The 27,812-nt window shown below is 45.8% G+C and overlaps 1 protein-coding gene and 1 long non-coding RNA gene across 3 annotated transcripts in view; one reads left to right on the forward strand and one right to left on the reverse strand.

The window, feature by feature from the left end:
• ADGRA1 (adhesion G protein-coupled receptor A1) overlaps positions 1–27,812 on the forward strand; it is a 1,190,508-nt gene that overhangs the window by 504,364 nt on the left and 658,332 nt on the right. The window lies entirely within an intron of this gene.
• Positions 1–27,812, reverse strand: part of LOC141049769 (uncharacterized) — an 88,617-nt gene that overhangs the window by 44,590 nt on the left and 16,215 nt on the right. The gene's annotated exons all lie outside the window — the stretch shown is intronic.

Raw genomic sequence — 27,812 nt, forward strand, 5'->3', positions numbered from 1 at the left:
TTGGTTATCAGGTACTGTACCTTGATAGTAGAATGGAAAGTACAGACAGCAGTAGGAATAGTGAGACTGAGCTTGGTAATGGTGGCTGGTTGCTATATAGCTGTCTGGAGCAGATGAACAGATAATTAGACACTTGACTTGATCAGAACCAAGTGGGAAGTTTGGCTTGACAATAAACATTATCAAAACTTCTATTTTAGCAATAGAAAAATTCAATATACAAGACACTTTGGCGCACTAGAAGTCGAAAATCCACCATCATTCTCATCATTGTGTCCATTAACAAGTCGTTCTGGCTTAATTTAAGCCATTTTCAGCAAGTATGCTGCAGAAATGGAAACATCTGCCCCTGTTGGAACGTTTCAGGGACCTTTCTCAAGCACATGGGTGAGATTTATAGCCATTCATTGTTAGTAATCACAGAGGTTTGAACCGCCAATCTATTATTCTTGTATGACCTGTCTGATTGAGGAGACAACTTCTATACAGATTTCTACTATTTAATGACAACCCCCCTCCTGCCCCTGGAATAACTGCTGAGGAAATGAATGGAATATATATCCATTTCTAGACGGCCAGATTAGACAGTTTATTTTGTAATTATCTCCTGTCACAATTCTGTGTTTACTGTCTTATTAATCTCTGCAAGTAATTATGCTAATTGCATCGTTTGTGGTGACAGATGTAAAATGCAACTAATTGTCATCTAGCTGTAAAGTTCACAAGAACCACAACATACAATTGTACCCATGATGACTGACGAATTTGTGAATCCAAAAATAATATAATTAGACAATTTTTTTCTATAGATTTTGGCCTCGATTCATGAAGCAATTTTGGCCCAAATTCTTGTGGAAAACTGCTTGAAATGTCACAAACTTTTTGTACGACTCGCAGTTGTGGAAATATTTTGTGACATTTTACTCTTTTAACACCAGTCCTGGACAACTTTTTGAAAAGTGGAGAAAAAGCTTAAGTAGGTCAGGGCATAGGCAAACCTGCCAGACAAAATCATCATAATTTGTGTTGTAAAAGTGTCATGAATCACGAGAGAAATGTAGTCCAGTCCCTGACAGCTGAGAGATGAACCAAATTCAGTAGGAGCCACACACATCTTCATTAATTTGGATCTTACTACTGCATTGCTCCCTTCATTAGACTCGAGCTCAAAACACCTTGGGGGTGACATTTGGTGACTAAATACAATCTGTCCCTTTCATTAGATAATCTATAAAAACTGTAATTTTTTTTTTAGATGTAACCAATAATTGTCAACAAGAACTTTATAAATAGTTCAACATGACAAATATAACAGCAATTTCTCCAAATTTATCACAACATACAAATTTTATTGACTACTGAAGTTTATTCACACCAGTATGACGAGCATCTTTAGTACTTAGAAGAGCCACCCTTTGGCTGTTACAAACTCCTGTAGACATGAAGCACAGCCAGGCACCAGCTTCTCGTAGCATTCTCGCAGAGTCTTAGCCCAGTTCTCATGGGTAATGGCATCTAATCTAATCTAATCTATAATATAACCGGCTAAGCGTCACTCTGTCCGAAGCCTTTATAGGCTGCGCAATCGCGACGCGCCTGCGCAGTCTGGCTCCAGACAGAATGAGGCAGCGTGGTGAGGAGTGTGTATGGCATCGGAGATGGCCGTACGCATACACACTGCATACCGCTATGTCTGGCGCCATACTTACATACTTACCTGACCGGGAGGAGCGTTGCCGCGGCGCTTCTCTTCGGCCGGGGCGGGAGTGAGGCCGGAATTGCACATGTGCATAGCGTGATCCGGCGCCATTTTACTGAAGACACACTTGCAGTGTGTCTTCAGCAATATGGCGCCGGACAGTGCTATGGGCATGCGTGTACTTCGGCACCAGACTCCTCCCCCGGCCTCCAGCAGAACGTGACAGCGCTGGAGCACAGGAAAGAAGGGTGAGTATAAATGTTTTTTTTTGTATGTGTGTAGTTTTAATAGGAGTGAGGGGACCATGCATACCAGGATTGGGGGATGAGGGGTACCATGCATACCAGGATAGGGGGTGAGGGGTACCATGCATACCAGGATAGGGGGGTGAGGGTTACCATGCATGCCAGGATTGGGGATGACAGGACCATGCATACCAGGATAGGGGGGTGAGAGGACCTTGCATATCAGGATTGGGGGGTGAGGGGACCATGCATACCAGGATAGGTGGGTGAGAGGACCATGCTTACCAGGATTGGGGGATGAGGGGTACCATGCATACCAGGATTGGGGGATGAGGGGTACCATGCATACCAGGATTGGGGAATGAGGGGTACCATGCATACCAGGATAGGGGGTGAGGGGACCATGCATACCAGGATTGGGAGGATGAGGGGTACCATGCATACCAGGATTGGGGGATGAGGGGTACCATGCATACCAGGATAGGGGGTCATACATACCAGGATAGGGATGACGGTGTACCATGCATACCTGGATTGGAGGATGAGGGGTTCCATGCATACCAGGATTAGGGAATGAGGGGTACCATGCATACTAGGATTGGGGGATGAGGGGTACCATGCATACCAGGATTGAGGGATGAAGGGTACCATGCATACCAGGATAGGGTGTGAGGGGGCCATGCATACTAGGATTGGGGGATGAGGGGTACCATGCATACCAGGATAGGGGGGTGAGAAGACCATACATACCAGGATAGGGATGAGGGAGTACCATGCATACCAGGATTGAGGGATGAGGGGTGCCATGCATACCAGGATAGGGGGTGAGGGGACCATGCATACCAGGATAGGGATGAGGGAGTACCATGCATACCAGGATTGGGGGGTGAGGGTACCATGCATACCAGGATTGGGGGATGAGAGGACTATGCATACCAGGATAGGGGGTGAGGGGACCATACATACCAGGATAGGGGGTGAGGGGGCCATGCATACCAGGATTGGGGGTGAGGGGACCATGCATACCAGGATAGGGGGTGAGAGGACCATGCATGCCAGGATAGGGATGAGGGAGTACCATGCATACCAGGATTGAGGTGTGAGGGGACCATGCATACCAGGATGAAGAATGGGGTGCCATGCATACCAGGATTGGGGGTTGAGGGTACCATGCATACCAGGATAGGAATGATGGGTGCCATGCGTACCAGGATGGGAGGGTGGCAGCACATACCAGGATGGGAGACAATATACCAAATAAAATGCTCGCCACTTGGGCGTAGAACGGGTTCATAGCTAGTTCACTAATAATTGTGAACTTGAGGTATGCGTTGGATCACTGGATCATTCTGTTTGAAGGTAAAGCGATGCCCAGTCTTCAGCTTCCTTAAAAAGTTTTCTCCCTACATTTTCGGTTACTTGATTGAATTCCTCTTGGCCTCCACACATTGTAGGTTTCTCGTGACAGAGCAATGCAAAGCAGTCCCGGAGAATCACCGTGTCACTTCTATGCTTCACTGTAGGCATCACCAAGCCACTGCCATACTTCACTGTAGGCATCACCATGCCATCGCCATCCTTCAATGTATGCATCACCAAGCCAATGCCATTCTTCACTGTATGCATCGCCAGGCCGCTGCCATCCTTTACTGTATGCATCACCAAGTCATTGCTGTCCTTCAATTTATGCATCACTGAGCCATGGTAATTTTTCACTATAGACTCACCAACTCATCACAATGCTTCACTAAAAATGGGCAGTGTATGTTATATTTTTCCTCCTAAAGACATATTGCTTATCCGTAGGTCCAAAAAGTTCCTGTTTTGTTTCCTCGCTCCACAGAATAGAATCCGTAAGTAGGCAGATTCTTAGTAATTACACAAGTCTGAATATATTTGGCCCTTCAAAAGTCACCTTAGATCAAGCCGCTGAAGCTGCGTTCCTCTGAGATCTGAACTGTTTTGATACTTTGCCACTAAAGCACCTTGAAAAAAAACATTAATTCACATTCAGCATGTAAGACTTCACTTGTGGACACATGGTTAGGTTTGTGATCTTCTTTAATCATTAAAAATCTGCAAGGAAAGTTGATATAGAAACAAAAACCTTTCATTTTGGTGTTACAAGACTGGTAATTGCTGGAGATGCTTGCAATATATACATTATTGATAATATATAATGTCCCTCAGCCTAGCCCCACCTTGTAATAATGCTCGCTCCCCCCCCCTTCCTGGCCCCTTCCTGTAATAATGTCCCCCATCCAGCTACTTTTTGCACATACAAAAAAAATTCCACTCACTTGTCCTTGTTCCCATGACAAGTAGAGTCCTCTTTCTCCACCATAGCCAGCATTGGTGGATGGGGGGTGCATTGCAGTGATATCATACGCTGCCTACGTGTGGCACATCAATCATCAACTGCCTGCCTCTGATTAGCCACTGGTTTTTATAGGTATTGGGATGCAGTCAGCCGGTGACTGATAAGTCACTGAAACATGAATGGCCTATAAGTCAGGAAGCAAGCAGCAGAAGGTTTTGTAAGAAAGGGCAGGATTGTATTGTGGTAAGTGCAGGCCCTGCCCACTGCAGTGGAAATTCATTAGCATACAATTTTAACTATGGATTTCGCTAAAACAGCAAAATGGATTTCTTCCACCAAGGTGAGGAATTAATCAGCATTAAAGCACCTTTTTTTAAATGCCATTAGTTTGGGGTATAAAATCTGGATGACAAGTTCTAAAATAGCCATATGCTCAGATAAATATTTGGCCATAATTTGGCCAACAGCTGTCCCTTCTAGCCCCATAAGTATACTTGACTCAGGTAGAAATGCATTGATTGTAAAAGGGGAGATGGCAGGAAATCACTGCCAGACAACTCTGCTCTCTCCAGACAATTCATGTAGTGGTTTACCCCCTCTTAAGTTAGAAGAATTGGACATGTAGAAACAAAAAAGTCCAACACCCCAATACAGAATAAAAATTTAGCTGGTGTCACTGAAAGCTGTAAGTTCAGTCATCAATAATATAATGTGTATCGCCAGCCCAAAGGGATTGTCCAGTATGAAATTTTGTTTTACAAGAAACTCAGTTTGGAAGACCTGATTCAGCCAATCAGTGATTGAGCTTCAATTTCTGTGTGTTGAGATGGCACTTTGATGAAGAGACCAGTGGAGCACCCAGGTTATGTTAGAACGAGAGCTTCGCTTTTATTTTTAAAGGGTTTTTTCCACTACTTTGATACTCATGATCTTAGCATAGGTCTTCAATATCCAATCGGTGGGGGACCAAAACCCAGCACCCCCAATGATCAGCTGTAGCATGTTAATATTTCTTGTTATAAGAAATGATTTTGCAGTAATTTAGTTCGGCCATTAGAGGTCACTTTGGAACAAGGAAGTTCTAGAAACAGGAAGTGTTTTGGAGAGTCAAGCTTGTAAGGTAAAATGAAGAGAAGGAGCCCTGCCTGAGAGACTGAGAAGGATCGAGAGCCTGAATTGATCTAATTTGGATGGTGTGATCCAGAGGGAGCGACTCCCATGAGTTAACTGAGACGTGTGACAGGTCACCGACTGTTTAGTTAGTTAGGGAGCGTTAGATAGTATTCTCAGCATCTTCAAGAACATTCCTGTTACTGAGATTGCATATGGACTGACAGAGACTGTGTGAACTCCTGTATATCAAGATTCTGGTAAAATGTGAATGCCATAGGAGAGCTCCTTGAAGTACTGCTGGGACTGGTTTGAATCTTCACCTGCACCTGCATCAGAGGATTTGGTGACCTGGAAAGCTGATTAAATCTAGTGGCCGGACATTAGAATAACAAGTCCAATTGTTTTCTGTTTGAGTACCGTATTTTTCAGACCATAAGATGCACTTTTTTCCTCCAAAATTTTGGGCGAAAATGGGGGGTGCGTCTTATGGTCGCAATATACTTACATCCATCCATGGCTGGTGCGGGTGCTGTGGGGCTCTGTGGTGCAGGGGTAGAGGCTCTCTGTGCTTCATGGGGGGCTCCGCCGGCATTTCCTCGAAGCCCGGAGGCCCCCGCACATCCGTTGCTGGCCGCTGCCATGTTGCGGTGGCCTCCGGGAACATGGATGCCGGGAAGATGGCCGCCGGTCCGGAGACGGTGCATGCGCAGGTTCAGATCTCGTCCCAAGATCTCGGGGGACGAGATCTCGTTGCCGAGATTTGAATTCCCAGGAATCTATTGTAATTAAGGCAGGTGTAAGATTTTTTACCTGAGAGGGCCACATGTCACAGTCTCGGTAGAACCCTGTATAGGCCCTGTACCGGATAAGGGAGGGAATGGCATATTCTTGGGGTAGTCTTTCTCCGGTCCGGGAAGCTGCCACGTGGGATCTCTCAGGCTGCATAATTTGTATTGTGTGGTTTGTGGCTCTTGTGGCCCATATTTTGTTGAGAAGTAAAATCCTGTTATCTGTTTCACAAGTTATAAAGAAAAGTTGGTTTAGTATCATATCATGGTCAGAGTCATTCATAGCAGCACCGTATCCCATTCTCAAACAACGACCAGCGTACTAGTCGTTACACAGCCATTCTCAGCTCTGGTGGTGGCCTCATGGAAGCTCAACATCACTGAGCTTTACACTATGTAATGAGTAGTGGCCACTGCCATGAATCTGCAGTACCTGGCTATGGCGGCTGAACAGTTGACATAGGTGTGCTGCTCAACTGTTTACATCTAGCCGCCACTGGTGCTGAGAACAGCTGATCAGTGGGGCGCTAGATGTTAGACATTCACCGATCTGATACTAATAACCTATATCAAAAGTAGTGGAGCAACTCTGTAGGTGACTCTAAGCCCTTTGACAAAGTTTTTCCCTGTCAACCAATCCCTTTAGGACAGTTCTGTAATTATGTAGGTAAGCATAGCTCCAGTATCGATGTGTGATTCTATATGTAGCACATATCTTTAGCTGAACTTTAATTCAATTCTGGATTCATTCCTCATAACTTTCCTTCCTACAATATTGGATGTAAACGCTTCAATTGCAAAGCATTTCTTATTACTTTCTTAATATAATTCCTCCTCTACTGCTGCCAGTCATGCAATCTACAAGACAACTTCCCATTTGTGTCTTATTTCGAGATCTTCCTTGATAAAAAAGAAAAATACTCTAGGAGTGGAACGTGTCCCCGATACGTATTTTTACGCTCATTGAGATGTGTTGTCAGCTATAGTCTGGAATCAAAGTGAAGGATGGAATCTCTAATGATAACCGATGTAAAACAATATTATTTTCCATTAGCATTTTTATAAAACTCTCGATCCAAGCAGACATACTGGGAAATTACTGCGAAAGCATACATAACCAATGATGCTGTCATATCTATTAACATGTTAGCCATGGCTGCTGTTTCAAGTTATGGCCTATAAGTCACAATTGTATAGAACAACAGTGACATCATGTGGTCTCTGAAGCATTTCGAGACACTACAGCTTTATGGTCAACCATACATCATATTTACCATTAATGGACTTTACCATTCATTTAACTCACCGCAATGTAAACGAAAACAATCCCAAGATCTTTTTGTCGGGAGATTGGTCAACGACATAGAAAAAGTAATTACATTTTGCTGACATATATTATTTTCAGACTGTACAGTAGTGCACAAAGAGAATAGCAAGGCTCATTGCAACAATAAAACTCTGTCTCCTTTGCAGCAGCTGCCTGACACCAGCAGACGCCATGGTGCTACCTCTTTTTTATGACTTTTCCACATTCCTGTAGAGTTCTCGTCATGGATTCTGGATCAGACCATCATTTTTCTGAGGACTATATAGCAGCAGAATGGCCTGCCGCTAATGAATGAACATCCTCAGAACTAGGGCTGGCATTGGCTTTTGGTTGGATGCTTTAATGCGTAGTACAACTGTGCTTTTGATTGTTTGGTCCGTAAATAATTTACGTGCTGATAAAACCGCTTTGTGAGATCAGTCCATAGGCTGTGGCTTTCATCTGTGGTGAGATTGACCAATGGGCTTGTTTGTATAGATAGAAACATGCAAGACAGAAAGTATTTATACTTAAAAAGATTCATTTACTTCGTAAATAAAATATGTTTATACTGTGAAAATGAAATATTCATTGGCTGGGAAACTAAATGATTTATGGAAGCAGGAGGTTAAGTATCTTTCCACTGAAGTAGGTAGCGTTCAGGTACAGATTATGTGGTTGACAAAGCTATACCAAGGCTTGTTTCTTAGCTATATACTATATTCGGAGACATAGGCGATAATGCGCAGCATGAAGCTGCTATAGGGTTTATTGGAAATGCAATGATAAGTGAGTTATGGATTTTTCCGCAGCATGTGAACACCAATTCTTAATTTCCCATTGACTAACATTGGTTGTGCACTACACTGCGGATTTGATGCAATTCCGCGTGTCCAAAAACACTGCGGAAATGCATCAAAATCTGCAACGTGTGCACATAGCCTAATAGTAGAAAAAGAAAAGGCTCACAACTGGGCAATCTTCTCAGCTTGCTTGGAATCAAAAAAGGAGATAGTTAATGAAATAGGAATCAATAGCATTACAAAGACGCCCATGATAAATACACACAGTATATGGACAATAGTATCGGGGCACCTATGCATTCAACTTACACAGTGCCGGCGTTAGCGGCAGGCAGACCAGGCAACTGCCTAGGGCCCCCACTCCCCCAGGGGCCTCCAGCCAGTGGCTGCTATGGGGCCCATGAGTCAGGGGTGCCCACCTGCTGCCAGCGCCGCCTCCCCCGCCGCCACCACTGCATTCAACTATACCGGCGTCTATGCGCCGATACAGTTCAATGCAATGATGGAGGAGAGAGCATCACATGATGCTCCCTATCCCATCATTCCCCTCTGCCTCTGACACTGCGAGTGTGCAATGACGTCACATCATCACGTACCTGCTGTGTGTTGGGCAGTGCAGCTGCTGAGACCGGAGCCAGGAGCAGTGCAGGGCATGAGGAGAGGTGAGGATTGTGTTTTTTTTAATATGTCAGTGAATACTGGACTGTGGCGCTATGGGGGGTGGCTACATTATATTCTTTGGGGACTGGTGGGGGGTGGCTACATTATATTCTATGGGGACTGGTGGGGGGTGGCTACATTATATTCTATGGGGACTGGTGGGGGGTCGCTACATTATACTCTATGGGGACTGGTGGGGGGAGGCTACATTATATTCTATGGGGACTGGTGGGGGGTCGCTACATTATATTCTATGGGGACTGGTGGGGGGAGGCTACATTATATTCTAAGGGGACTGGTGGGTGGTCGCTACATTATACTCTATGGGGACTGGTGGGGGGTGGCTACATTACATTCTATGAGGACCGGGGGGTGACTGCATTATATTCTATGGGGACTGGTGAGGGGTGACTACATTATATTCTGTGAGGACTGGGGGGTGGCTACTAGAGTTGAGTGAAACGGGTTGGTCAAATTCATAAGTCGCCAACTTTCACTGAAGTCAGGTTTCATGAAAGGAAACCCAACCATAGCGTGAGGTCAGCCACGAAGTCGGCGACCAGAGCGCCAAAGTCTCTTTTTAAATGATTCTTGCAGCGCCCTTTTTCAGCCAATGATGGAGGACGCACACTGTGGGCAACGCGATGACATGAGCATCGGTCACCACCATTTTTGAGAAGGGCATGCAAGTGATTGGCTTGCTTTGTGTGGCATCACAGGGGCTATAAAAGGGCGTGCATGCCGACTGCCATCTTACTTCTGCAGATCTTAGCATTAGGGAGAGGTTGCAGCTGCTGATTCTGAATAAGGGAGAGCGTTAGGCAGGGAAGAAGAACAAAAAAACTGCTTCTGCTGGTAGCGATTTCCACTGTACAGCACAACAGTTTGTGTGCAGTGACAGGGGAGGCTATATTTTTGCGCATCAGCTCTGTTGGTTATTAGGCTGCCTTATAAGGCTCCCTGATAGCTGCATTGCTGTTTGCACACTGCTGTGCAAACTGCTTTTTTAAAAGCAAAAAAAACTTTTCTTCCTCTTTTCTGCACTGTTACCAAGCGTTCATTTTTCCACACTTTTGTGTGCAGCAGTCCTGCTTATTAGGCTGCCTGCTGCCATACTTGGACTGAGAGCATCATTGTCAGCCTCCTAAAATCTCTAGGGAGCTTCTAATTCTCCCCAATACTATATACACACCTTGTGCCTGGTCATACACCTGCCTATTTCAGCCTGTTAAACTGAGGTGTAATCTATAGCGGCCTGAGATACCAGTTCAGCCTCCTAAAATCTCTAGGGAGCTTCCAATTCTCCCCAATACTACTGTATATACACTTCTTGTACCTTGTTTTACAGTACCATATAGCTGGTGGTATTTTGGGTACAGTTTTCCAAAAATGAGGAAGGATGCTGGAAGAGGCCGTGGAAGTGGGCGGGGGTTGCCAGCTGGTACTGATTGTGGTGGTGGTGGTGCATCTGCTAGTAGTGGCAAAAGCACAATAGCACCTAAGGCAGGAGGTGTTGAGCCTGCATCATCCTCTGGCTCCACAAGGCCTCGAAGACTCCCTTTTCTGGGAGTAGGTAAACCGCTTTTAAAGCCGGAGCTTCAGGAACAAGTTTTGGCTTATATTGCTGACACAGCCTCCAGTTCTATCACCTCCTGTTATGATGAGTCATCGAAGGAGGAAAAAAACCAAAATTCCAGCTAAGTCCAGAAAAACCAGAGAGGTTGGCAGCTATCGGATTGCAGACCCCTGAAACTATCCACAACAACTAGCAGTAGCCGTGGGGGGTTCCTACGGTGCCCTAGACCCCTCGATCACAGCCGGAGAACTATATAGCCTAAAGACAGAAAGGGGAAAAACTAAACTGCCCCAGAGCAGACCCCAAAGCAATAGGCATCCCCCAACATATAATGACGGTGAAGCAAGATGAAAACACTAACACAGATAGAAAGATAGGTTGAGCAAATGATGGGGCCCAAGCTAACTACATAGGACAGGATAGGAAAGCTACTGTCTGCCTTCCGCAAAAACCCTATCAAAATGAGCCAACCAACTGATAGGAAAAACAGGCCCTGAAGTCGCTAGGCTTCAAAAGACTATATCAGCACTCAGGTATATTCTGAAGACAGAGCAAAATATCAACAGATCAGAGACAAAAATGGAATTCAGCTCACCCCCGGCCGGGGATGGCAGAACTCCCAAAAAACAAGGCAAAAACAAAACTGAAGAGTACAAAGCAGAGCAGAAAAACTTAGCTTTGAGATGCAGGAATCAGACTGGTCTCCAAGAATCCAGCAGGAAAATCACCAGCCAGGAAGAAGGGCGTCGGCAGCCTTATATCCAGTCCTCAATTCCAGCCACCCAGTCATCATCTAGCTGCCCAGGTGTTTGGTAATCAGTCTCACTACCTTCCTTCACTAGAGGAGGAAGTTCATCAGACCTCAATGGTGAAGGGAAAAATGAACTCACAACAGTACCTCCCCCTTGAGGAGGGGTCACCGAACCCTCATCCATGCCACCAGGGCGATCCGGGTGAGCCTGATGAAAGGCACGCACCAATCTTTCGGCATGAATATCAGAGGCAGAGACCCAGGAATTATCCTCCTGACCATAACCCTTCCACTTAACCAAATACTGGAGTCTCCGTCTAGCCAGACGGGAATCCAGTATCTTCTCTACCTCATATTCCATGTTACCTTCAACCAATATAGGGTCAGGAGGTGCCACCACAGGAACTACTGGTTCAACAAACCTCTTCAACAAGGACTTATGAAACACATTATGAATTTTAAATGTGACAGGAAGAGCCAACCGAAAAGAGACCGGATTAATAATCTCCAAAATCTTGTAAGGTCCAATAAATCTAGGCTTAAACTTAGGAGAAGCCACCTTCATAGCGATATTTTTTGATGACAACCAAACCATATCACCCACCTTAAACTGGGGACCAACGGTCCTACGCTGGTTGGAAAACCGCTGGGCCTTTTCCTGGGAGAGATACAAGTTATCCACTACTTGGTCCCAGGAATGGGCGAATCTACTCGTTAGGACTCGTTACTCTGCGAGTAGTAGGGGACTCGCAGGAGTCGGTACTCTTCCAGTTTCCAAGCGATTACTCGCACAGTAACGAGTCCAATGCAAATCAATGGCAATCCTAGTTTTTTCGGCTAAGTGCACACGTACCGGAACTCTCGCGGAAATTACCGCGAGAATTCCGGAATTCCATTCCGCGGGAAAATCGCATTTTAAATTCCCGCGATTTTCCTGCTGAAAAACTAGCATTTTGCAAGCGTAATTAGCTTGCAAAATGCTAGCGTTTTCCAAGCGATCTGTAGCATCGCTTGGAGAACTGATTGACAGGTTGGTCACACTCGTCAAACATAGTGTTTGACAAGTGTGACCAACTTTTTACTACTGAGGCTGCCTAAGCAGCATCAGTAGTTAAAGATAAAATGTAAAAAAAAATAAAAAATATTGTTATTCTCACCCTCCGACGTCCCGCGCAGCCTTCCCGCCTCTCCACGCATCCGTTCCCAGTAATCCTTTGCGAAAATGCCCGCGATGACGTCCGTTCTCGCGGGATCGCGATGTCTCGTGGTAATTCGCGATGACGTCGCGCGAATGACCGCGAGACTTCATGATCCCGCGAGAACGGACGCCATCGCGGGCATTTTCGCAAAGGATTACTGGGAACGGATGCGTGGAGAGGCGGGAAGGCTGCGCGGGACGTCGGAGGGTGAGAATAACAATATTTTTTATTTTTAAATTCTATTTTTTACAGGGATATGGTACCCAAAGCCCGGAGGACAGTCTACTCCTCTCCTCCGGACCGTGGGTACCATCCGCAATTGTTCTGCTTACTTTCCGCATGGTGTGCACAGCCACATGCGGGAAGTAAGTGGAAAAAAAAAATGGCAGCACAGGAATCGCTGCAATACTCGCATCCCCATTCATTAACATTGGACTCGCTAGACTTGCAACGAATAGCGAGTTTCCGAGTCGGACTCGTTAGAGTCTAGCGATTCCGAGTATTTCAGGATTCGCCCATCCCTACTTGGTCCCAGATCTGGTGCATTCTCTCCACCACAGTGTCACCACCTGGGCAGGCAGAAGGCTCCACCTGCCCTGAAGAAAATCGAGGGTGAAAACCAAAGTTACAAAAAAAAAGTGACATCAAAGTGGCAGAACTAGCTCTATTATTTAAAGCAAATTCTGCCAAGGGCAAAAATGAAACCCAATCATCCTGATCGGCAGAAATAAAACATCTCAAATACGACTCCAAAGTCTGGTTTGTTCTCTCCGTCTGCCCATTGGTCTGAGGGTGAAACGCAGAGGAGAAGGACAACTGAATTCCCAGCTTGGATCAGAAAGTCTTCCAAAATCTAGACACAAACTGAACTCCTCTGTCAGATACAATGTTCTCAGGAATCCCGTGCAAGCGAACCACCTATTGCAAAAACAAGGGCACCAACTCAGAGGAAGATGGCAACTTAGGGAGTGGTACAAGATGGACCATCTTAGAGAATCTATCACAAATCACCCAAATAACAGTCATTCTCTGAGAGACAGGCATATCAGAGATAAAATCCATTGAAATATGGGTCCATGGCCTCCTGGGCACCGGCAAAGGCATCAACAAGCCACGAGAGCGAGAACAAGGTTTACACCGGGAGCAAGTCCCACAGGACTGCACAAAATTCCTGACATCACGAGACAAGGCGGGCCACCAAAAAGATCGACTCACCAGATCTCTAGTACCAAAAATACCTGGATGACCAGCCAATGCAGAGCAACTGAACTTCAGACATCACTCTCTTCCTCCACTGATCAGGAACATACAACTTTCCACTGGGACAACGCTCAGGTTTGTCCTCCTGAAACTCTTCCAGAGCACGTCTCAAATCGGGCGAGATGGCAGAAAGAACTACCCCCTCGCCTAAGATGGTAGCAGGCTTAGTCACAACAGGAGAATCAGCAAGGAAACTCCTAGAGAGGGCGTCTGCCTTGACATTCTTAGTGCCCAGAAGAAAAGAGACCACAAAATCAAAATGTGTGAAAAACAAGGCCCACCTAGCCTGTCTAGGATTCAAGCGCTTGGCCGACTCCAGGTAAATCAAATTCTTGTGGTCAGTAAGGACCACGACTTGGTGTTTGGCTCCCTCCAACCAATGTCTCCACTCCTCAAATGCCCATTTCATGGCCAACAGTTCCCGATTCCCCACATCATAGTTATGTTCGGATGGGGAGAACTTTTGGGAAAAGAAAGAACAAGGATTCATTTTAGATGTCACAGGATCTTTTTGGGACAACACCGCTCCTGCACCAATCTCAGAAGCGTCCACCTCCACCTGAAACGGGAGTGAGACATCAGGTTGCCGCAAAACCGGAGCAGAAGTGAATCTTCACTTCAGCTCCTGAAAGGAAGAAACAGCCTCCGGAGACCAATTCAGCACATCAGCACCCTTCCTAGTCAAATCCGTCAATGGCTTGGCAATACCAGAAAAATTAGCTATAAATTTCCGATAAAAATTAGCAAAACTTCTGGAGGGCCTTCAAAGAAGTGGGCTGAACCCAATCATAAATGGCCTGTACCTTGGCCGGGTCCATTTCAATAGTTGACGGAGACAAAATAAATCCCAAAAATGAAATCATCTGTGCCCCAAAAAGGCATTTCGATCCCTTGACATACAGGGAATTCTCCCTCAAAATCCGGAACACAGTCCGAACATGTTCCACATGAGAGTCCCAATTCTTGGAGAAGATCAAAATATGATCCAGATAGATAATCAAAAATGTATCCACAAAGTCTCGGAATATATCGTTCATGAAGCCCCTCCCCACTCATCTCAGCTGAAGACTTTGCCTCATTTTTCAAGCAGAAAATTGATAACATCAGGGACAGTTTTGGTCAACAACCCCCAGAGCCCTTCCTCCCGACTTCCCAGCCCTCCACCTTCAAAACCAACTTCTCCACCATTACAGAAGATCGACTCTCCACTCTACTCTCAAGATCACATCTCACCACCTGTGCACTCGACCCGATCCCATCCCACTTCATCCCAAACCTCACCACAGTCTTCATCCCAACCCTAACCCATCTCTTCAACCTATCACTAACAACTGGTGTTTTCCCCTCAAGCTTTAAACATGCCTCCATCACACCTATCCTCAAAAAGCCCTCTCTTGACCCATCCTCTGTATCTAGCTATCGCCCTATATCACTTCTCCCATACGCCTCCAAGCTACTGGAACAACACATCTACCTTGAACTGTCCTCCCATCTCTCTTCTTGCTCCCTCTTCGACCGCTTACAATCTGGCTTCCGGTCACACCACTCCACTGAAACTGCCCTTACTAAGGTCACCAATGACCTCTTAACTGCCAAGAGCAAGCGACACTACTCTGTCCTCCTCCTCCTGGACCTGTCGGCTGCCTTTGACACAGTGGACCATTCCCTATTATTACAGACCCTCTCATCCCTCGGCATCACAGACTTGGCCCTCTCCTGGATCTCATCATACCTAACAGACCGGACATTCAGCGTCTCCCACTCACACACCACCTCCTCACCTCGCCCCCTATCTGTCGGAGTCCCACAAGGTTCAGTCCTAGGGCCCCTGCTGTTCTCTATTTACACCTTTGGCCTGGGACAGCACATAGAATCTCATGGCTTTCAGTATCATCTTTATGCTGATGACACACAGATCTACATCTCTGGACCAGATATCACCTCCCTACTAACCAGAATCCCTCAATGTCTGTCCACTATTTCATCCTTCTTCTCCACTAGATATCTGAAACTCAACATGGACAAAACAGAATTCATCATCTTTCCCCCATCTCACGTGACCCCCCCTACGAACCTATCAATTACAGTAAATGACTGCCCACTCTCCCCAGTCCCACAAGCTCGCTGCCTCGGAGTAATCCTTGATGCTGATCTCTCCTTCAAACCACATATCCAAACCCTTTCCACTTCCTGCCGACTTCAACTCAAAAATATTTCACGCATCCGTTCATTCCTCACCCAAGAATCTGCAAAAACCCTAGTCCATGCCCTCATCATCTCTCGCCTTGACTACTGCAACCTCATGCTCTGCGGCCTCCCCTCAAACACTCTCGCACCCCTCCAATCTATTCTAAACTCTGCTGCCCGACTAATCCACCTGTCCCCCCGCTATTCCCCAGCTTCTCCCCTCTGTCAATCCCTTCACTGGCTCCCAATTGCCCAGAGACTCCATTACAAAACCCTAACCATGACATACAAAGCCATCCACAACTTGTCTCCTCCATACATCTGTGACCTCGTCTCCCGGTACTTTCCTGCACGCAACCTCCGATCCTCACAAGATCTCCTTCTCTACTCCCCTCTTATCTCCTCTTCCCACAATCGCATACAAGATTTCTCTCGCGCATCACCCCTACTCTGGAACTCTCTACCACAACATATCAGACTCTCACCTACCATCGAAACCTTCAAAAAGAGCCTGAAGACCCACCTCTTCCGACAAGCCTATAACCTGCAGTAACCACCGATCGACCAAACCGCTGCACGACCAGCTCTACCCTCGCCTACTGTATTATCACCCATCCCTTGAAGATTGTGAGCCCTCGCGGGCAGGGTCCTCTCTCCTCCTGTACCAGTTATGACTTGTATTGTTTAAGATTATTGTACTTGTTTTTATGTATACCCCCCTCACATGTAAAGCGCCATGGAATAAATGGCGCTATAACAATAAATAATAATAATAATAATAATAATAATAATGAAGCACTGGAAGACAGAAGGGGCATTAGTGAGCCCAAAAGGCATCACCAGGTACTCAAAATGTCCCTCCGGAGTATTAAACGCCGTCTTCCATTCATCCCCATGCTTAATGCGAATAAGATTATACACTCCCCTGAGGTCAAGCTTGGTAAATCAGCAAGCACCTTTAACTCTGGAGAATAGATCAGAAATCAGGGGTAACTGATACTGATATTTAACAGTAATTTTGTTGAGGGCACGATAGTCAATACAAGGCCTTAATGAACCATCCTTTTTAGCCACGTAAAAAAAACCAGCACCTAAGGGTGAAGAGGATGGTCTAATATGACCCTTCTCCAATGCCTCCTTAATATAGGATCGCAGAGCCTCGTGCTCGGGTACAGATAAATTGAAAAGCCGACCCTTGGGGAATTTACACCCCGGGTTCAGCTCAATAGCACAGTCATAACTCATATGAGGAGGCAAAGACGCAGACTCATTCTCACTAAATACATCATAAAAGTCAGCCAAATAGTCAGGAACATCATGTGACTGGGGAGAGGTGGAGAAAACAGGAGCATCACTAAGGGCACACCGACAACCCAACTCACCACAGACAAAGATTTCCAATCCAGAACTGGATTATGGATTTGCAACCAGGGAAACCCCAGAACAATGGTATCATGCAAATTATGCAACACCAAAAATCTGCAATTTTCTTGATGGTCTGGGGCGACCCGCATTACCACCTGTGTCCAAAACTGAGGTTTATTCTTCGCCAAAGGAGTAGCATCAATACCCCTCAAAGGGATAGGCGTCCGCAGAGGTGTCATAGGAAATCCACAACGTTTAGCAAAATCCAAGTCCATCAGGTTCAGAGCTGCTCCTGAATCCACAAAAGCCTTGGCGGAAAATGTGGACAGGGAGCAGATCAGAGTAATTGCCAGAAGAAACTTAGGTTGAACACCACCCACAGAAAACGTGTGTGCACAACGTTTCTCTCGTTTAGGGCAGACAGAAATAATATGCGAGGCATCTCCACAAAAAACACACAGCTTATTACGCCTTCTGAACTCCTGACGTTGCGCCCTAGACAAAACTCTATCACATTGCATAGGTTCAGACATTTGTTCAACAGGTGGTAACATCTCTCGTGTAGTTTTGCGTTCACGTAAACGTCGATCCACCTGAATGGCTAATGACATAGAATCGTCAAGACCAGAGGGAACAGGAAATCCCACCATAGTATCTTTTACAGTTTCTGACAAACCCTTCCGAAAGAGGGCTGCCAAGGCACCATCATTACAGGTAGTAAGGACCGCCCACTTTCTGAATTTTTGACAGTACAACTCTGCCGAATCCCGACCCTGGCTTAATGCCAACAGGGTCTTTTCAGCCTGATCAATAGCATTAGGTTCATCTTACAACAACCCCAACCCCAATTCAGAATAGGATCATCAGGTTTAAAAGAAAACGCCCAATCCTGGGGATCGCCGCACAGCAAAGAGATGACAATTTTAACCTGCTGCGCTGAGCTCCCTGACAAGTTAGGCTTCAAGGCAAAAAATAATTTACAATTATTCTTGAAATTCAAGAATTTAGACCGATCCCCCAAAAATACATCAGGAGTAGGAATCTTTGGTTCAGCAGCATGTGAATGAGCAAGATAGGCGGAAATTCCCCGCACTTCAGCAGCGAGCTGTTCCACACGATCAGACAATTGCTTCATCTCCATTGAGAGAAAAATTCCCCCTACGGCCTCAGAGATATAGAGGAAAAAATATGCACACAAAAAAAAAAAAATTCTGACACTTATTTTTTTTTACAATTCTCTCCTGCTATAGAGTACCCTAGGATCTGCGGTATGGCTGGTGATTCTGTTTTGATGAGTCATCGAAGGAGGAAAAAAAAACAAAATACCAGCTAAGTCCAGAAAAACCAGAGAGGTTGGCAGCTATCGGATTGCAGACCCCTGAAACTATCCACAACAACTAGCAGTAGCCGTGGGGGGTTCCTACGGTGCCCTAGACCCCTCGATCACAGCCAGAGAACTACATAGCCTAAAGACAGAAAGGGGAAAAACTAAACTGCCCCAGAGCAGACCCCAAAGCAATAGGCATCCCCCAACATATAATGACGGTGAAGCAAGATGAAAACACTAACACAGATAGAAAGATAGGTTGAGCAAATGATGGGGCCCAAGCTAACTACATAGGTCAAAAATCCCTTGTTTTTTGGGAGTTCTGCCATCCCCGGCCGGGGGTGAGCTGAATTCCATTTTTGTCTCTGATCTGTTGATATTTTGCTCTGTCTTCAGAATATACCTGAGTGCTGATATAGTCTTTTGAAGCCTAGCGACTTCAGGGCCTGTTTTTCCTATCAGTCGGTTGGCTCATTTTGATAGGGTTTGTAGTCCTATGGTAGCCAGCGGTGTAGTACACCTGTCAAGGAGCTACACCGTGTGTGTTTCTAATAATTTTTTACCGCATCTTGCCCAGAAAATCCTTTTGTGCCTTGTAGCACTGTCTGCTACTCAGCAGAGGAGCCCAACCATGAACCTAGCTATGCCGCCTGTTTATGAAAGAACCAGTTTTTGACTGCATTTAGCCCAGTTAATACTTTGGGCCTAGTAACTGTGTCTGCTACTCAGCAGAGGAGCCCACCCATGAACCTAGCTATGCCGCCTGTTTATGTAAGCACTGTCTGCTACTCAGCAGAGTTGCCCACCCGTGAACAAAGCTATGCCGCCTGTTTATGTAAGAACTGAGTGCTACTCAGCAGAGGAGCCCAGCTGTTAAGCAAGCTGTAGCACCTGTGGTTTGGACACTTAATTTTTTCACAATCTTTCTGGAATGCCGGTTAGGCCTAATTGCGGAATTCCGGATGACCTGCACTTATTGGGAAATCCTCGTTCGCGGGGAAGAATTGAAATCCCAGATCCTCATCACTAACGGGGTTCAGCGGGTTATCCGCACCTGTAAGCGACACACGCTGGTCCTTTCAGTGTAGCGCGCATGCAGCCCTGGACATGTAAGGGCATGACAGACCTGTTATTGCTCGATCTCGAGTGCCAGAGCCTCGCGTGTCCCTCTAGTAAGCTGGACGCAGAACGCGGGGGCATGCCGGAGTCTCGCTCGTTAACGGAATTAAGCTGACAAATCACTAGAACAACTAAAAACGGCCATGCACCACCACCCACAGAATAAACAAAGCTTGCAATCTGTCCATCCTTTCTGTGGCTGGCATGGTTGAGGTTGCCCGTGTGGAGTCCAATTAAGCCACAGGCTCCACTCCTGGACATTCCTTTAAAGTTCAGCTTTGTAACCATACTACCCCCGGAAACCAAACACTTTGCCTTCATGGACGCTGTTCGGAGGGTTGTGGGAATAACACCGCCCGATCGGCAGTTGGCATAATTTATGGTGGGAAGTCCGACGGTATATGATCGTCTTCGATTTTAGAATTTTAGATTTTTTTTTTATTTTAGATTTTTATTCCAGCCTTTCTTGACTTTATAAGGGCATGACATACCTATGTCTGTGTCTCCTCCTCCTCCTTTTACTCCTCCACCTCTTTTCTATATGTAGTTGCCTTTTTCCATATGTTATTTGTGTCTTCTGAGCATTTTGTCTGCTTTGGGACACCTTTTAAGATGTTTTGTAATTGTTTTCCATGTGTTTGTATGTATTTGTGTTTGCCTGCCATTGTTTTCAATGGGGTTTGATGGTGTTCGTCGGACGTTCAGCGAACTTGCCGCCTGTTCGACGAACCGAACCGAACTCGAACACTAGCGGGGTGGCTCAACACTACTCCTGATTTATAGACGTACATTTTTAATGTTTTAACTATGCTATATATACCTGGTATCTGGTGATACTGTACCCTTTCTGCCAGGAAGTCCTCCTCCACCCACCACTCTAAGTGTATCATTGACACCTGGAACATTGACCCACATGTGTGATTATTTCTTGAGGATCTTCTTTTTATATTGTGGTGTGATCCATCCTTAGTGTGTGAGAGTTTGTGGGTTACTCCTGCAATTTATATGTAGATTTAAAAATTACCCCAACAATGTATACAGCGCTACGCTTGTGATACATTACCCATTTACTGCTTTTTATATTCTGGTCTATTCCAAACTGACCAAGTGAGAGTCTGTTCCTGACTGTGGAAATAAATACTGAGATTGACAATGACCCCTACACTGTATACAGCTGTATGCTTCAGATCCATTACCGCTTTATGGCTTTTTATATTGTGTTGTAATCCATACTGAGCCTGAGAGTGTCTGTGTCTGCCTCCTGAAATATACACGGAGATTTAGAATGTTTACACTATACTATATATACCTGCTATCTGATGATGCTGTACCCATTTTCTACTTTTTATATTCTTGTCTAATCCATACTGAGCCTGTGAGCGACTCTGTGTGACTCATGAAATATATAGGGAGATTGAAAATTTGGAAGTATGGTGGAAGAGTCCGCGGACGTGGGTATGGGGGGGCCAGCTGGTACTGATGGTGGTGGTGCATCTGCTGGTAGTGGCAAAAGTACAATAGCAGCTAAGGCAGGAGGTGTTGAACCTGCGTCATGGTCTGGCTCCGGAACGCCTGGAAGACTACCTTTTCTGGGAGGTTAACCGCTTTTAAAGCCGGAGCATCAGGAACTGGTTTTGGCTTACATTGCTGAAACAGACTCCAGCTAATATGCCCTCATCTTCTGAAGTTTCAAAAAATGCAAGCACTGAGTCATCAAGTGCTGTCTCCTGGTCAGGAAGAACCCCTTTCCTTGTGTCCTTCACCCCCAACAAAAGTGAATGATCTAGCAGGCCACACTTCACATTAGTCCATGTAGCTCTTTCTCACATACCATGCCTGGGTTATCAAGTCAAATCGTGAATTCCCCAGTCCAAGATGAATCTGACATGGAGTGTGGGTGGCCAGTACCAGGCCGGTGTCTCAGAGGGATGTGTCATGGTGGTGTTGACCCAGTCCGTGGCCCTTGGCGTCCATGCAAAGGGGTGAATAACCTTTATAGGTGAATGATACGTGACGCCACCTGTGGTTTCTGATCAGATTGACCAGCGCTGCAGTGTCGCTTCTCTGGGACAGCTAAGATGTAGAAGCCCTGCACAGGTAGGGCCGTAGTCGCAGGGAAGATGAAAGAGTTGGTAGATGGTGTGCAGTGCAGGATGTAGCAGAGCCGTGCACCAGGCGCAGGAGAAAGATGACTGACACAGTCGTGCAGTTCCTTTACCTGTGCTTGATAAGTGCCGTTCAGGACCCAGAGTGCAGATGGAGAAGGAGTTGGTCAGCCTGGAAGAAAATTAGGAATTCTCTCTCTGCAGATAGGTAGTGTGGCCTCCGTTCTAGCGCTTATCTGAGGTACTCGCAGTACTGAGTTCACTGAAGTTCCCCCTGTTGACTCTCTTTTGAAACTTTCTCGTATGGCAGGCAGCCGTAGCCTTTTCCTTCTGGCTCACACAAGTCGCTGCTGGGGCCTCTGAGCATTAGTTGGGAACAGAGCATTTACAGCTGCTACTTCCTCCGGTTTCTGCTGCAGGACATTCAGTGTCCCTACAAACTCGGAGACCGGAATCCCGACCATGCGCTCCAGCTAGGAGTGAGCCTTAACTCTGCTCATCCTCCAGCTCCCCTTCTCACATCCACACACTTCCCCTTCCCTTCACAGACTGCCCTAACTTTCCTCCTCCCGACGACAGAGAGCAGCTCCTCAGCAGTCAGGTTCAGAGGTCTCCCTGCTGGTCTGGTGTGGGAACTGTGTAGTGTGTTGGTTTAAGTGCTAGAGTCCTTCCTTGCTCCCAAGCATGACATCACACTCCGTAGGAGGAAGGTAATTCCACTGTGGCGACCGTACTCCTGGGGGCGCCACAAGTGCACTGATGCCCAGCCACTGCTAGATGATTCTGCTGGTACATTGACCCAGACCACTACATTCTCCTCGCACTCTACACAGCCAGAATCTGACCCTGATAAAACTCAGGTTCCCCTTCCCGCATACTATACCACCTTACACGGTGACAAAGAGGAAGGTGCAGATGAAAGTGCAGGTTCCTTGAGCAGGTAGGGGGGGGGCATACTCATGAGCAACGGCACTGGCACAGGGCCCCTCATAGTACGCAAAAGTGTCTCTACCGGTGGGAGAGAAAGTGTCTCTGCCGGTGGGAGGGAGGCCACCCGCTATCAGGGCCCACCCGCCATCAGACACACCGCCGTACTATGAGGGGCCCTGTGCCAGTGCTGTCGCCAACGAGTGGGTCCCCCTTGCTTGCTCAGGATCACAGCACTTGCAAAGTTGAAATACTTACCTCTCCCTGCTCCACCGCCGTGACGTCTTCCGCGTTTCCTGACCGTGACATTCTGGTCAGAGAGCACGATGACATCACGTCTGTATGCCCTCTGCCTAAACAGTCGAAGTGCAGAGAGATGGAAGATGGGGACAACGAGGAGTCCAGTCTAGTACAGGGATTCCCTAGCGAGTAGTCTTATTTAACAGTTTTAAAGGTTGGGAGCAATTTTTGGGGAGCACGATACTCTAGAGAATGATATATGGGGCCCACCATACACTAGAGCATTCCAAAGGTGGACATCAGACACTGGAGTAGCATTTACAGGGCCCATTATACACTGGAGCAATAGAAATGGGGCCCATTATATATGGAGCATTATTTGGGCCCAGCAGACAATGGAACTTCATCCGTGGGGACCAACATATACTGTAGCATTATGTGGAGCTCATCATATACTGTTTCAAACATTATATGGGACCAATGATTCTGTAAGGAGAAATATATGTGCCTCATTACTCTGTATGGCGCACTATGCGGTGGCAATAATACTGCATGGAGTAATATACTATTCGTTTTTGGAGCTATTGGAGAATTTAAAATGGATATCAGTCATGAGATGTAAGAAGTGAAGTATTTTTCATTGTACTATACTGCTATTTCTCTGCCGTATCAGAGGATCATGAATTGTGGCATGTGTTAAAGGAGCCCAGTGACACTCTTTGGCCCTGGGCCCACGAAAATCTGGAGCCAGCCCTGCCCCCCCCCACAACTTTAGCCAAATAACCTCCAGTTTTCAATGCCTTACTATTATTATAAAGTAAATTAAGGTTGACAAGCTTAAGTAATAAGAATTGATGTTTTTGGCATTAAAATGGCCACTGTAGGTGTGTTTCCTGTCCTCCACTCACTGCCGACTTTTCTTCCCCATTGACTTGCATTGGGTTTCGTGTTTCAGTCGGCCATCGACTTTTCACGATAATCGGCCGATTGCGTTCGACCTGACTTTTGCGAAAGTCGGGTTTCATGAAACCCGACTCGACCCGAAAAAAGGCAAAATCGCTCATCTCTAGTGGCTACATTATATTGTATGGGGACTGGTGGGGGGTGGCTACATTATATTCTATAGGGACTGGTGTGGGTTGCTACATTATATTCTATGGGGACTGGTGGGGGGTGGCTACAATATATTCTGTGGGGACTGGTGGGGGGTGACTACATTATATCTTTGAGGGAGATTGTATTATATTCTATGGGGGGCTGTACTATATTATATGGGGGCTGTATTGTATTCTATGAGGGGTCTGTATTATATTATATTCTATGAGGGGTGATCGCATCATAATCTGTGAGGGGGCTACATTATATTCTATGGGGGCTGCATTATATTGTATGGGGCCTTCATTATACTCTATGAGGTGACTACATTATATTCTATGGGGGCTGCATTATATTCTATGGAGGGGCTGCAATATATTGTATGGGGGTTACATTATATTGTATGGCGGGGCTGCATTTTACTCTGAGGGGGATAAATTATATTCTGTGGGGTGGCTGCATTATACTGTATCGACGACTATGGAGAATACACAATACTATATGAAGCACAATGGTGTGCATTAAACTATGGGAATTTAATTGTACTTCATGGATGACTATGGCGGTGCATTATGCTATATGGAGCACTATGAGGAGTGTATTATACTATATGGAGGACTGAGCAGTGTATTTTAATATATGGAGGACTATGAGGAGTGTATTATACTATATGGAGGACTGAGTAGTGTATTATACTATATGGAGGACTAAGTGTATTTTAATATATGGAGGGCTATGAGGAGTGTATTATACTATATGGAGGACTGAGGCGTGTATTATACTATATGGAGAACTATGGGAAATGTATAATACTATATGTAGGACTGAGGAGTGTATTTTAATATATGGAGGACTATAGGGAGTATATTATACTATATGGAGGATTATAGGGAGTGTATTTTCTATATGGAGGACTATGGCGAGTGTATTATACTATATGGAGGAGTATAGGGAGTGTTTTATACTATATGGAGGACTATGGGGAGTGTATTCTACTATATGGAGGACTATGGGGCACATTATATTATATGGAGGACTATGGGGTGTGCATTTTACAATATGGAGGACTGTGGTGCACATTATAGTATATGGAGGACTGAGGAGTGTATTATAGTATATGGAGGACTATGGGAAGTGTATAATACTATATGTAGGACTGAGGAGTATATTTTAATATATGGAGAACTATAGGGAGTATATTATACTATATGAAGGACTATAGGGAGTGTATTATACTATATGGAGGACTATGGGGAATGTATTATACTATATGGGGGACTATGGGGAGTGTATTATACTATATGGAGGACTATGGGGCACATTAAATTATATGGAGGATTATGGGGTGTGCATTTTACAATATGGAGGACTGTGGTGCACATTATAATATATGGAGGACTATGGGGTGTATTATACTGAACAAGCAAAATGCTGCCTATTCATAGAGTGATTGGATTGTTTATGCCAGAACGAAAATCATTGTTCTCAGCAGCACATCGCTGGTAGATATGCTGCTGATAACATGATACTGTATGGGGACAGATTGATATAATAGTGATTGTTCTGTTCCCATCATTATTCCTCAGCTGGTGGAAAGAGGACGGGAAACAAGCGTTGAACAATTTCAATATTGTTGATCACAATCGTTTAGTGGCCTGAACTCAGCGCATGTAAATACAACCGAAATGCTTCCGTGTGATGTGCAATATGTTAGCATTTGGGGCCCCATTTTAAACTTTTTCCTAGGGCCCCACTTTGCCTAAAACCGGCCCTGCACTTACAATGTGATGTCACGGGTGACTAGATACTCCGCCTCCAGCAGGGCGAATTTCTATGACACCCATGACCCTGGATACACTGCCTCCAGCAGGGCGAATTTAAATAATGAAACATGCAGCCGGATACACCGCCTCCAGCAGGCAAATTTCAAAAGTTACACGTGTATCTGGATACACTGCCTCCAGCAGGGCGAATTTACAGAGATAAGGGAAACACCAGATAAACCGATAGGGAGAAGGCCCAGGATTGGGGATCCCCTTTAAGAAGGGACATAATAATTCCCACCCATTGCTCTTCACTCTCTGATGAACGAGGGCGCAGCCTGAAGTATAATCTGCAGGCCTGCTGAAAATCCAAGAATTGATCTCTCCCTCCAGAAAACCTGTCAGGGAGGGATATCTTGGGTTCTGGCTGAGCCTGTTCCTGAACCAAGCCCCTAAAGCCCACCAACAGCTGCAGTTGCTGCACCAACTCACTGCGCAGCCCCCTAATCTCATCAGTAAATATCTGCAGCATTTGGGCAAAGGTCTGCATTTGGTCCATGGCTCAGCAGAGAAAAATGTAGGGTTGGTGATAATGTGATGTCACGGGTGACTGGATACTCCTCCTCCAGCAGGGCAAATTTCTATGACACCCGTAACTCTGGATACACCGCCTCCAGCAGGGCGAATTTAAACATTGAAACATGCAGCCGTATACACCGCCTCCAGCAGGCGAATTTCAATAGTTACACGTGTATCTGGATACACCGCCTCCAGCAGGGCGAATTTACAGAGATAAGGGAAACACCAGGGAAACCGATACAATGGAGGGCCCTGCAATAGGGAACGGGGACGTGGAGACCTCCTGCACTCCCCTGAGTCAGTGTCTCTACACTCTTGACGGTCCCTAGGCAGGTTCCACACCTGGTGATGAGCAGGATACCTAAAAACCCTAGCTCACCCTGCACTTATCCCTTTCTAATGAATTGGATGGTGCAGAAACTAATCCCACCACTGCACTAAATCACACATAAGGAAAGTTATAAACAGGGAAAAACCACTTAGCTTTGCTCTGTTGCTATTGCTCCCAGCAACAGAGTCCAGCAACTGAGTGCAGCTTTCCTCCTGAATAGCTGCTACTTCACCAAAGCTTTGTCAGAGCTGCAAGGAACTCCTCACTGTTGCTCCTTCCACACCAGGACTCTGACTGAGCTGCAAGGAACTCTTCTCTAGCTCCTTCCTCCACAAGGATGGTTGGAAATGACCAATATCACCAACAGTGAGTAAGACCACCTGACTCTCCTTTATAGGCAAGAGCCAGAGCCATAACACCTGCTAGCGATTCCCGTGTAATAATACTAGCCACCACCGGGGGCAAAACTAGAACTAAATGACCCTAATGGCCACCAGGGGCAAAACTAACTTTAAGCAAACAGCTTAAAGGAAAAAAAAAGTTTACATGTGCTTTTATCTGTCACAATCCAGCATGGATCGTGACATACAGTACCCTTTATGACCTCTTATTCTAAATCCATAGGTACTACGGTTTACCTTTAATGTAGCTAAGAAGATAAGGCCAATCCTTGAGCAACAACCCTCCCTCTGCCACAAACTTTACAGCTGGCACAATGCTGTCAGGCAGGTAAAGTTCTCCTGGCATTCAATAAACTCAGACTCTTTCATTAGATGCCAGATATAGAAGCGTGATCAGACACTCTACAAAACACGTTTCCTCCAGAGACCACAGGTGTCAGCTTTATACTACTTCATCCAACACTCTGCATTGTGCTTGGTGATGTAAAGCTGAAAGCAGCTGCTGGCCATTAAACTCCAGGTGGGGGCGCGGTGTTTGTGCTGATGTTAATATGAAAGGAGATTTGAACTCTGCAGTTATGGAGTCAGCAGAGCACTGATGACTTTTCTGACCTCTGCTCCTCAGCACTCGACCACCAGTTCTGTAACTTTAC

Source organism: Dendrobates tinctorius, unplaced genomic scaffold (assembly GCF_039654945.1).
Source record: "Dendrobates tinctorius isolate UK_male_01 unplaced genomic scaffold, ASM3965494v1 ptg000147l, whole genome shotgun sequence".
In the NCBI taxonomy this organism is placed as follows: Eukaryota; Metazoa; Chordata; class Amphibia; order Anura; family Dendrobatidae; genus Dendrobates; species Dendrobates tinctorius.